General features: G+C 47.0%; 1 protein-coding gene across 1 annotated transcript in view; it reads right to left on the reverse strand.

The window, feature by feature from the left end:
• LOC132591503 (oocyte zinc finger protein XlCOF6-like) overlaps positions 1 to 12,633 on the reverse strand; it is a 126,183-nt gene that overhangs the window by 47,822 nt on the left and 65,728 nt on the right. The window contains exon 4 of the mRNA XM_060270279.1: positions 404 to 599. The gene's annotated coding sequence lies outside the window, so the exon portion shown is untranslated. The remainder of the gene's footprint in view (positions 1 to 403; positions 600 to 12,633) is intronic.

Here is a 12,633-nt window from a genome sequence, read left to right on the forward strand (position 1 = left end):
GCTCTTGCATTCACTGGAGACAGCCAGCTCTTCCTGTGGTTTGCAACCGGGTGCCCCAGCACTCCAGCAATCATTTGGGAATCACCATCACAGCTTCCTCCCCCTCCAAGAGCTAGCTTCAATGATTCCCACATCTCGCGAGCCGAATTGCATGCACCAACATAAATAAATTGTCCCGGACATAAACTTAGGATAATCATTCCTTTCTGGTGGGCAGTAAAACTTTCACAGTGATTAATGACTGTGAGGACAGTGGACTGTCAGAAGCTGCAGCATTTTTCCCGGTTAGTAAGAGAGATGGAACACACACACCCCCTGTATACCTCCCTGCTTCTAACCGGAAAAATGCTGCAGCTTCTCACAGTCCATAAAACTTCAGGCTGCGCAGATCAAAGTCCCTTACCTTCTCTACTCTTTGCTCAAAGTTTTCAGCATCCTGCAGCTGCAATCGGAACACGCTGCTGCTTTTCTGCTGCCTGGGTCAGAACACCAGCCAGTTCTGTGATCCCCTAGGCCAGGCGATAGCGATCTACCGGTAGATCGTGAGGAAGTTTCTGGTAGCTCGCAGGTAGATCGTGGGTTCCTTAGTGCTTGCCAGCCTAAAAGAAAAAAAGAGCTCTCCCCCTAAAAACAAAAACAAAAAAACCTCAACAACTCTTGCCCCCCCCCCAAAGCTCAATAGCCACGGGCAATTTCAGAATTGTAGGGAGAGCTCCTTCCCTCTTGCCGATATAGAACTCACCAGTATGTGTGTGTGAGTGCGTGGCGCATAATGGCTTGCTCCTCCTCCCACATGCCAGCGGAGAGATCCCCGGCTCCCTTAAAAAAAACCAAGTCTACTTTCCCACTCCTCTTCTCTTTACATTCAAATGGATAAGCATGTAATGAATCAATCAAAACTCATAATTTGGAGGTTTTTAACAAGAAGCAACAGCAAGTGAGCCAGGAAGGGGCAGACAGGAGCCACGGGAGGGAGGCTTCTCTGAGCCGGGAGGGAGGGAGGGAGGGAGGGGGCGGACGGGAGCCACGGCTCCTGAGAGGATGACCTGCGCAGCTTTGCCAGTGCCCCTGCGAGGGCTCTGGGTACTTGGGAGTCGGGGGTGGGGGGCACCGGTGCTCCTGGCTGGAGGAGGCAAGCAAGCAAACAAACAAGGGAGGGAAGCCGGCAGGAAAGGCTGAGGCGGGAGGAGGTGACAGGAGCAGCAACAGACTCACTACTCAGTCTTCATTATATGTCCTCCCCTCAGGACTCACTACTCACGCTCCAATATTTTTGTACTTCTGCAAACTTTGGGGGCAAATAACCTTCTCCTTGGGCATGAATGGGGTACACTCTGTTGGCACAGGTCTCACTCTTCTGTGATCACCCTACAGCCCCTTGAATGCACTGCTTTTAAAGCCAGCAAGTTCTGGGGAAGCAGTTGCATTAGCCCAGTCTTCTCCAACCTGCTGTCTTTCAGGGGGTTCTGGACTACGAAGCCCCAGGGGCCAATGGAAGCTGTAGTCCAAAACTTACACAGGGGCACCAGGTGGGTGAAAACCACAGATCATTCCATCAGGCAAGGGCTCCTTAATATTCTCTCCTATCACCCCACCACCACCCGCCTGCTGCTGCCACTCTAGGCAGGAGTCTCGCTGATTCTGCTTCTCAACTTCCCCATGAAATGCACATCATCCCCTTTACCTGCCTGCCTTCCCTCCTCTTGAACCCTCAAAAGGTTGTTTTAACTATCCTATGCTGGTAATACAAGTAGTAATTTTATGTGTATTGGGATTTCCTGAGGGGCATTTGGGAGGGGGGATGCTGCTGTGTTGTTGGTTTTTTTTGGGGGGGGGGACTTTGCGGATACATAGGAGTTTAATAGGGACAATTTTATGATCTGAAGGTGGTCTGCCTGGAAAACAACACTGCAACAATTGTCTTTATGTGTGTGTATTTGCTTCCCACCTTTAGAACTCATGTTTTGGTTCTACTGGTACTTATTTGTGTGAATCTGCATTTCCATATTTTAAAATGACAAAGAGTAAGCAACGTTCAAACATGACAGATTCTCTGAAGCTGGCCCTGACACAGTACTCGCCTGATATCAAACAGTTGGTTACTGAAATGGTGACACAGATGTCACACTAACAATGGATGAAGGCATGTATTTTTAAAGAAATCTTGATAGGTAGGTTAATGGAGTGGGTAAAGGAGTTTGTGCTGCGTACAGTTTTGTGAGTGCTTTTATGCAACTCTCTCCCAAGAAGTCTCTAAAAGTTTCTGTTGTCCTCTGTATGAAAAGTATTTGGGCAGTGCTGCCCCCCAAAAGGTTACCAAATCTGGTCACCCCCCTTTCCTTCTCCCTAAAAAAGCTCAACAACTTTGAGCTGAACCCCAAAAAATGGGGGTAGATCACCACCAGATTTTAATTCTGAAAGTAGATCACAGTCTCTTGGGAGTTGGCCACCCCTGACGTAAAGGAATGAAAACTGCCATGTTGGAATGGGCTCATCAGCTGGCAAATCAATTTTAAAAAAGTTTTGATCAGCTAAAATGCACTCCCAGATAATCAGAAACGTTTTTTTTTTTTAAAAAAAAACTACCCCGAACAATTAAGATGAATGTGGGAAACATTTTATTTATTATTTAAATTTGTATGCTACATTCCCTATAAACATGCTCAAAGTGGCTGACAACTGAGCAATAAAAATGTGAATCAATTGTTACAATAACAGTCAAATACTAAATCATTTTGAAACATAATTCGACAATCCAACAAAAAACTCAATTTGATTTATATGACCATTATGAGGACAATTAGGAAAAAAATACTGTTCTGTAACAGTCAGCTGGTGGCTTGCTTAATTTTTTACATTGCTCTTGTGTATTTTAATCGTTGTTAGCTATATTTAAAAAAAATGAAATAGCAGTATACTGCAATGAGGGTGAAAGAGGAGAGTGCAAAATATGGTCTGAAGCTCAACATCAAAAAAACCAAGATCATGGCCACTGGTCCCATCACCTCCTGGCAAATAGAAGGGAAAGAAATGGAGACAGTCAGAGATTTTACTTTCTTGGGCTCCTTGATCACTGCAGGTGGTGACAGCAGTCACGAAATTAAAAGACGCCTGCTTCTTGGGAGAAAAGCAATGACAAACCTAGACAGCATCTTCAAAAGCAGAGACATCACCTTGCCTACAAAGGTCCGTATAGTTAAAGCTATGGTTTTCCCAGTAGTGATGTATGGAAGTGAGAGCTGGACCATAAAGAAGGCTGATTGCCAAAGAATTGATGCTTTTGAATTATGGTGCTGGAGGAGACTCTTGAGAGTCCCATGGACTGCAAGAAGATCAAACCTATCCATTCTTAAGGAAATCAGCCCTGAGTGCTCACTGGAAGGACAGATCGTGAAGCTGAGGCTCCAATACTTTGGCCACCTCATGAGAAGAGAAGAATCCTTGGAAAAGACCCTGATGTTGGAAAAGATTGAGGGCGCTAGGAGAAGGGGGCGACAGAGGACGAGATGGTTGGACAGTGTTCTCGAAGCTACGAACATGAGTTTGACCAAACTGCGGGAGGCAGTGCAAGACAGGAGTGCCTGGCGTGCTCTGGTCCATGGGGTCACGAAGAGTCGGACACGACTAAACGACTAAACAACAACAACAACATGCTCTGTGGTTTGCATGCTGTGATGTGCCTCTTCCCAACCTCTGTTAAATGTGCCTGCAGCAGCGTTACCGGGGTGGGTTGGGGTGGCGGCACTACATACACCAGTTTAGCAAGCCACACTGTGAAGCACCTCCAGGTCTTTTAAAGGTGAGGTGGGTAGTGGAGCTTGGGCCAAGCCAAGCCAGCAATGGGGGAATAGGTAAGGAAGTGGGCAAGGTGTAAAGGGAGCAAGGTTTGGCCAGGGGGGTGGGTGAAGAGCAAAGGGATTAAAGGGATAGGGCATAGCCGGGGGGGCAGAGAGGGGCAGCTCCCCCCCAAATCAATAAAAATCAATAAAAATACAAACTGAGGTTCTACCCCCTCTAACAAAAGGCCTGTCCCCCCACCCAAAAGAATCCTGGCTATGTTCAAGGGAAGTGATGCAAGCAGATCTGTTAGCCCCTAGCAAAAATAAAATAAAATTAAGCATTCATAAAATAAACATGGAACCATATCAATTAATGACAAAATTAATTGACTATTGTGAATTGAAAGAGCTTCAGGCGGCGAGCCCTGTCTTAGAGGCTTTATTCCCTGAGAATGCCACTTCCGAACACAAGGCTTGTTGTGAGACCTACAGGCAATGCAGGGGAGTGAGGGGTGCTATCTGAGGAGGGGCACTCTCTTGGCACAGAATGTCTCTTTTAAGAGGATGCAGGCTGTGACACATAAATAGAACCCCACACAGCAGAGTCTCTTCCAAGAAGAGACATTCCATCTTCCTTTAAAAAGGTAAAGGACCCCTGACAGTTAAGTCCAGTCGCGGACGACTCTGGGGTTGTGGCGCTCATCTCGCTTTACAGGCTGAGGGAGCAGATGTGTGTCCGCAATTTTTCCGGGTCATGTGGCCAGCATGACTAAGCAGCTTCTGGCGAACCAGAGCACTGCACAGAAACGCCGTTTACCTTCCTGCCGGAGCAGTAATTATTAATCTACTTGCACTTTGATGTGCTTTTGAACTGCTAAGTTGGCAGGAGCAGGGACCGAGCAACGGGAGCTCACTCCGTCGCTGAGATTCGAACCGCCAACCTTCCGATCAGCAAGCCCTAGGCTCCGTGGTTTAGAGTCTAGACCACAGCGCCATCCGCGTTCCATTCGTTCCATTCCCTCTTCCTTTAGCAGAGAGGAAACCTCTTCTAATATGATACCTGCACTCACATGTGCAACACCAGTGCATGGGTGACTGGTGACATATGAAAAGAGGCATTATATTCTCTCTCTCTCTCTCTCTCTCTCTCTCTCTCTCTCTCTCTCTCTCTCTCTCTCTCTCCCCCCCCCCCCACCCTGTTAGTTAACAACACTGTGTCTTGACCCACAACTTAAACAAGTGCTGCTATGTGTCCATCTTTTACAAACAAAGGATGCTCTCCTCACTTTGGACCGTTTGTAGTTTTTGACAGGCAAAAAGGGATACAGGATTAATCAATGAAACAGTTAATCAACTAAAACAGAGTTGTATTCCAACTAAGTTCTACTCAGAGTGGACCCATTGAAGTTAATGAATATGACAAACTTAGGTCCATAATTTTCAGTGGCTTGACTCTGAGTGGAGCTTAATTGAGTATGATCCTCAGTGATTAATCAAGGTTTCTCAAATCAGCCAACAGGTTCAATACTAATAACTGAGGCTACAAAACCAGTGCTCCAACCCACCGACTGTGATTCTAACTTTGCACAGGGTTGTTCAAGATTGGAGGCAGCTTGGGAGCATTCTCAGTTGGCACCCCTTGCTTCTTGCAAGATAAGGGGACCCACAGAAGTTGTTCTGCCCATGCAACGGGTCAGGGCAGCACTGCATTTGAGATCAAGCTGAGAATTCAGCAATCTTGAGAAACTCACTGCTCAAGTTTCCGGCCCTCGTGGAGGAAATGTGTGAGCTGTCACTGCTGAAATCACCAACACTCGTGGGAGGGGTGGTCATAGCTCCTCCCTATAATTAGCAGAAGTTAGCTAATGAGTACTTGTTGTAAAAGTGCATTTTACCTGACACAGGATTTTAGATGAACATGCTGCAGGTGAGTGTGTGTGTGTGTGTTACTTGCAACACCAAGTTCCATGATCAGTGCGAGATTCCAGGGGTTGCAGAGTCGTTTGCCAGGGTCTGTGTTCCCTTTTGGAGAATGAGGTGCAATAGAGACTGATGTCTTTATGACGTATGGTTTTATTTACACATACAGTATATACAACCTGCACCTAGATGGAGGGATTTCTGAGCATTCATGTGCTGTGAGGGTCTGGCTGCTTCTCCCATAAGTGCAGCATTCACTTCCAAGGGCAGCAAAAAGCCTTCCTCTATATCTCATTGTTTGAGCCTGTCATCCCCAACTCACTTGGAGTTCTGCCTCTCCTTCTCCTTCTCGCTGTTAAGTGACTCCCAGGACCTCCCTTCAGCATATATCATTAAAAATTGGAACATTAAACCTGGCTTTTGCCTCCGCCTACTAGCACCCAGCAAAGAAGGGGCCCAACTCCCCCTTGCCTGGCTGTTGCCCTCTGTTGGTTTCCTGAATGGGCTAATCTCCTGCCAACCTAGCAGTTCGAAAGCACGTCAAAGTGCAAGTAGATAAATAGGCACCGCTCCAGTGGGAAGGTAAACGGTGTTTCCGTGCGCTGCTCTGGTTCGCCAGAAGCGGCTTAGTCATGCTGGCCACATGATCTGGAAGCTGTCTGTGGACAAACGCCGGCTCCCTCAGCCCATAGAGCAAGATAAGTGTGCAACCCCAGAGTCGTCTGCAACTGGACTTAACTGTCGGGGGTACCTTTACCTTTAATCATGGCCCATTCAGATACCTCTAGGAGCTGGGTTGGCTCATTAGCATAAATCCAGGGGGGTTCCCTGCTCGACAAAGTTTAATCAAACTTTGATTAATTCTAATTTTTACTAAATCACAAACACATTTAGGGAGATCTAGTCCCCCCAGAACCTCATAATATCATATATCAGGGGTGGCCAACTCCCAAGAGACTGTGATCTACTTTCAGAATTAAAATCTGGTGGTGATCTACCCCCATTTTTGGGGGTTCAGCTCAAAGTTGTTGAGCTTTTTTAGGGTGAAGGAAAGGGGGGTGACCAGATTTGGTAACCTTTTGGGGGGCAGCACTGCCCAAATACTTTTCTTACAGAGGACAACAGAAACTTTTAGAGACTTCTTGGGAGAGAGTTGCATAAAAGCACTCACAAAACTGTACGCAGCACAAACTCCTTTACCCACTCCATTAACCTACCTATCAAGATTTCTTTAAAAATACATGCCTTCATCCATTGTTAGTGTGACATCTGTGTCACCATTTCAGTAACCAACTGTTTGATATCAGGCGAGTACTGTGTCAGGGCCAGCTTCAGAGAATCTGTCATGTTTGAACGTTGCTTACTCTTTGTCATTTTAAAATATGGAAATGCAGATTCACACAAATAAGTACCAGTAGAACCAAAACATGAGTTCTAAAGGTGGGAAGCAAATACACACACATAAAGACAATTGTTGCAGTGTTGTTTTCCAGGCAGACCACCTTCAGATCATAAAATTGTCCCTATTAAACTCCTATGTATCCGCAAAGTCCCCCCCCCAAAAAAACCAACAACACAGCAGCATCCCCCCTCCCAAATGCCCCTCAGGAAATCCCAATACACATAAAATTACTACTTGTATTACCGTACCAGCATAGGATAGTTAAAACAACCTTTTGAGGGTTCAAGAGGAGGGAAGGCAGGCAGGTAAAGGGGATGATGTGCATTTCATGGGGAAGTTGAGAAGCAGAATCAGCGAGACTCCTGCCTAGAGTGGCAGCAGCAGGCGGGTGGTGGTGGGGTGATAGGAGAGAATATTAAGGAGCCCTTGCCTGATGGAATGATCTGTGGTTTTCACCCACCTGGTGCCCCTGTGTAAGTTTTGGACTACAGCTTCCATTGGCCCCTGGGGCTTCGTAGTCCAGAACCCCCTGAAAGACAGCAGGTTGGAGAAGACTGGGCTAATGCAACTGCTTCCCCAGAACTTGCTGGCTTTAAAAGCAGTGCATTCAAGGGGCTGTAGGGTGATCACAGAAGAGTGAGACCTGTGCCAACAGAGTGTACCCCATTCATGCCCAAGGAGAAGGTTATTTGCCCCCAAAGTTTGCAGAAGTACAAAAATATTGGAGCGTGAGTAGTGAGTCCTGAGGGGAGGACATATAATGAAGACTGAGTAGTGAGTCTGTTGCTGCTCCTGTCACCTCCTCCCGCCTCAGCCTTTCCTGCCGGCTTCCCTCCCTTGTTTGTTTGCTTGCTTGCCTCCTCCAGCCAGGAGCACCGGTGCCCCCCACCCCCGACTCCCAAGTACCCAGAGCCCTCGCAGGGGCACTGGCAAAGCTGCGCAGGTCATCCTCTCAGGAGCCGTGGCTCCCGTGGCTCCTGTCTGCCCCTTCCTGGCTCACTTGCTGTTGCTTCTTGTTAAAAACCTCCAAATTATGAGTTTTGATTGATTCATTACATGCTTATCCATTTGAATGTAAAGAGAAGAGGAGTGGGAAAGTAGACTTGGGTTTTTTTAAGGGAGCCGGGGATCTTTCCGCTGGCATGTGGGAGGAGGAGCAAGCCATTATGCGCCACGCACTCACACACACATACTGGTGAGTTCTATATCGGCAAGAGGGAAGGAGCTCTCCCTACAATTCTGCAATTGCCCGTGGCTATTGAGCTTTGGAGGGGGGGGACAAGAGTTGTTGAGGTTTTTTTGTGTTTTTTTTAAGGGGGAGAGCTCTTTTTTTCTTTTAGGCTGGCAAGCACTAAGGAACCCACGATCTACCTGCGAGCTACCAGAAACTTCCTCGCGATCTACTGGTAGATCGCGATCCATGCCTGTCATATATGAACGCTGCTCCCTCTGCTTGTAAATTGTTGCAGTTGTCTTTGTAAAGGCAGGAATATAGCAAAATCAAAAGAGTGGTCCCTCTTCTTATCTGCCTCATCTTCCTACCTATTCCCGCATGAAGGGCTAAAGGGCATTGACTGGGGCTGACATCAGCCCTTTCTCTTCAAAAAACAGGATTGTAGCCAATGTTTGCCATGAGCACTCCCATTAAAATTAATAGACATGACTATTAAGGATCAATTAAATTAAATGGTGGTAGACAGGGCTTTTTCTCAGCTGGAACTCAGTTGCAGCACCTCTCAGGTGGGCGCCATTGCCATTCTAAGAGAACAAGGGAGGGGTTCCTTGTGAGTTCCAGCACCTTGTTCTCTAGAAAAATAGCACTGGTTGTAGACCACTCAGAAAGATCTGTGAAGTTTGAGCTGGTGAACGAAACTACAGCTTACTGTGATGAATTGCTCATTTTGTAAAATAAAGTAATGTTGCTTTGGGAAAACACCTTTCATATTGCCAGTTAGATACCTGAATCTGGTCCTTGGGAGGTGGGGGTGGTACACACATAGGAATATCCTTAAAACAACCCCTATGGGTCAGGAACCCAAGAAGATGGCCATGAATAACCTGTAACCCCTGGTTATGAAACAGACAAATGCTTCTTTCCCCATTTCCCAGGTGGGAAGGATGAGGAGGCATGCTCTTCCCCCAAGCCTGCAGAGTGATTCAGACTGCTGAGTAGCACCTCCTGGTGTCCAGTCTCATGATCAACTCAATGCATTGGATTCTACTGAGGAAGGCAGGATATGACCCTGATGATTCAACACAGGTGATCCTCTAGCGTTTGGTGAGATATGGCCACCGTTGGGAGGCAGAAAGGACTGTTATTAAAGGTAAAGGGACCCCTGACCATTAGGGCCAGTCATGACTGACTCTGGGGTTGCGGCGCTCATCTCGCGTTATTGGCCGAGGGAGCCTGCGTACAGCTTCCAGGTCATGTGGCCAGCATGACTAAGCCACTTCTGGTGAACCAGAGCAGCACACGGAAATGCCGCTCATCTTCCCGCTTGGAGCGGTACCTATTTATCTACTTGCACTTTGATGTGCTTTCGAACTGCTAGGTGGGCAGGAGCTGGGACTGAGCAATGGGAGCTCACCCTCTCGCAGGGATTCAAACCGCCGACCTTCTGATCAGCAAGCCCTAAGCTCAGTGGTTTTACCCACAACGCCACCTGTTTCCCTGATTGTTGTTGTTTAGTCGTTTAGTCGGAACAGTTGGGGCTTTTTTAGTCCGTATAAAAAGGTAGTAAGGAGACAATACAGAGGTGCATAAAACTGGACAACGTTACACCCCCCCACCTTTTTCATTGTATTACAACCTGCAGTAATCCAATGAAGCTGAATATTGGAAGATACAGGGCAAGCAATAGGAAATACCTAGCACAACACAGAATTATAAACTGGAAATTTGCTGCCACAGAATGTAGGTGATGTAATGCGCACCTTTTTTGGCCAAAATATGTCGTGAAAATTAGGGTATGCATTAGATTTGAGGACGCATTTACATTTGCCAGCAAATACTTTTTTGGTTTCAAGGCTTTGAAAACTGAGGTGCGCATTAGATTCAATGGTGCTTTAGATTTGTGTAAATACAGTACAGTACAGTGGACCCTCCGGATACAAACTTAATTCGTTCCGGGGGTCCGTTCGCACCCCGAAAATAACATAAATAGAGGCGCACTTCTGCGCATGTACGTGGCGCAGTTGTGCACATGTGTGTGGTGAAACCCAGAAGTATACACTTCCAGGTTTGCCGTGGCCGTAACTCAAAGACTCCATACCCCCCATTCCCAAAGCTCATTTTCCCCTTCAACATCCAGCTAGATCAAGGGAAGTAATAGTACAGTACTACTGTATTCTGCTCTGGTCAGACCTCACCTGGAGTACTGTGTCCAGTTCTGGGCACCAGTGTTCAAGAAGGATACTGACAAGCTGGAACGTGTCCAGAAGAGGGCAACCAAAATGGTCAAAGGCCTGGAAACGATGCCTTATGAGGAATGGCTTAGGGAGCTGGGTATGTTTAGCCTGGAGAAGAGAAGGTTAAGGGGTGATATGGTAGCCATGTTCAAATATATGAAAGGATGTCATATAGAGGAGGGTGAAAGGTTGTTTTCTGCTGCTCCACAGAAGCGGACACGGAGCAATGGATTCAAGCTTCAAGAAAGAAGATTCCACCTAAACATTAGGAAGAACTTCCTGACAGTAAGAGCTGTTCAGCAGTGGAATTTGCTGCCAAGGAGTGTGGTGGAGTCTCCTTCTTTGGAGGTCTTTAAGCGGAGGCCATATGTCAAGATTACTTTGATGGTGTTTACTGCTTGGCAGGGGGTTGGACTGGATGGCCCTTGTGGTCTCTTCCAACTCTATGATTCTACGATCAACTTAAAGGTAAAGGACCCCTGACAGTTAAGTCCAGTCGCAGATGACTCTGGGGTTGCGGCGCTCGTCTCGCTTTACAGGCTGAGGGAGCTGGCATTTGTCCGCAGACAGTTTTTCTGGGTCATGTGGCCAGCATGACTAAGCCGCTTCTGGCGCAATGTCACATCGAAATCAGAGCAGCACACGGAAATGGCATTTACCTTCCCACTGGAGCAGTACCTATTTATCTACTTGCACTTTTTGGTGTGCTTTCGAACTGCTAGGTTGGCAGGAGCTGGGACCGAGCAATGGGAGCTCATCCCGTCATGGGGATTCGAACTGCCGACCTTCTGATCAGCAAGCCCAAGAGGCTCAGTGGTTTAGACCACAGTGCCACCCGCGTCCCCTGGTAAATACGGTATATGCCTCTAAATGCTAGTTGCAGGGAATCACAAGCTGCTTTTTTCCCTCAGGTCCGGCTTGCAGGCTTCCCATTGGAGCGTCTGGTTGGCCATTGTGAGAACAGGTGGCTGAACTAAGTGGGCCTTTGACCTGATCCATCAGGGTATTTTTATGTTCTTAACCCAAGATACAGACACTGACTGCTTCGTTGTTGTTGTTTAGTTGTTTAGTCGTGTCCGACTCTTCGTGACCCCATGGACCAGAGCATGCCAGACACAACAAAATAGTTCATTTTTCACATGGTCTAAGTGGCTTATTAGCTCCCCATTCCAGATTCCGACAAAAGTTCAAAACAAAGCACGCTCTCCACTATAACTGGACTGAATTCTTTAAGAAATGAATATAAATGTCTGATACCTTTCAAGACTGCTGTTTTCTCTATGCATCCCCATTTAGGGATCAGCCATAATATGATTGCTGTTGTCTATGTTTGTCTATTGCATGTATTTCAGAAATAACAAGAATAAACTTTTAAAAGTGCAGAGGCTTGATAAGAAGCTGATGCTTATATGACCTAACTATCCCATAGCTAATACACCTCCATGATTGAGGAGCTGTCCCATGTGCAATGCAGAAGAATGGTCTTCAGTCAAAGCCTGTTTGTTAGTTCTATGCTATTAAACCTGGGGTGACCCCAAAACACACCTAAAAATAAGGAAGTGGAGGTGTGCACCCTAAGCTCTGAACAACATCCTATCCTACAATGATACAACCAAGAATGTATCCTGCAGGACAGTCGTAGTCAACCTTTTCAGACCCAGGAACCATTAGGGATAAGGAACAGAGAGACCCAGAATCCCATTGTGGCCCTCCATACCTCTCTATCTGGCCCTCAGAACTTTCCCTAGGTCACATGCCTCACCTGCACCCCCTTTTTCCAGTTGTTTTGCCTGGCTGGAATATGTCCTCCTTGAATTCTGATCATGTCTCTTCCTTGTCTGGATGATGGATGGAGAAGGGTATGCGAGGGACTTCACTGAGCTGCCTTGTTTTGATTATACATTTTGCGTTTTTATATTGTGATTTTATCTTGTGTAGCGTGGCTATAGGTAAAGGTAAAGGGACCCCTGACCAGGGTCCAGTCGTGACCGACTCTGGGGTTGCGCACTCATCTCGGGGTTGCGCACTCATTATTGGCCGAGGGAGCCGGCGTATAGCTTCCAGGTCATGTGGCCAGCATGACAAAGCCGCTTCTGGCAAACCAGAGCAGCACATGGAAACGCC

The sequence above is a fragment of the Zootoca vivipara genome, chromosome Z, assembly GCF_963506605.1.
Source record: "Zootoca vivipara chromosome Z, rZooViv1.1, whole genome shotgun sequence".
Taxonomy (NCBI): domain Eukaryota; kingdom Metazoa; phylum Chordata; class Lepidosauria; order Squamata; family Lacertidae; genus Zootoca; species Zootoca vivipara.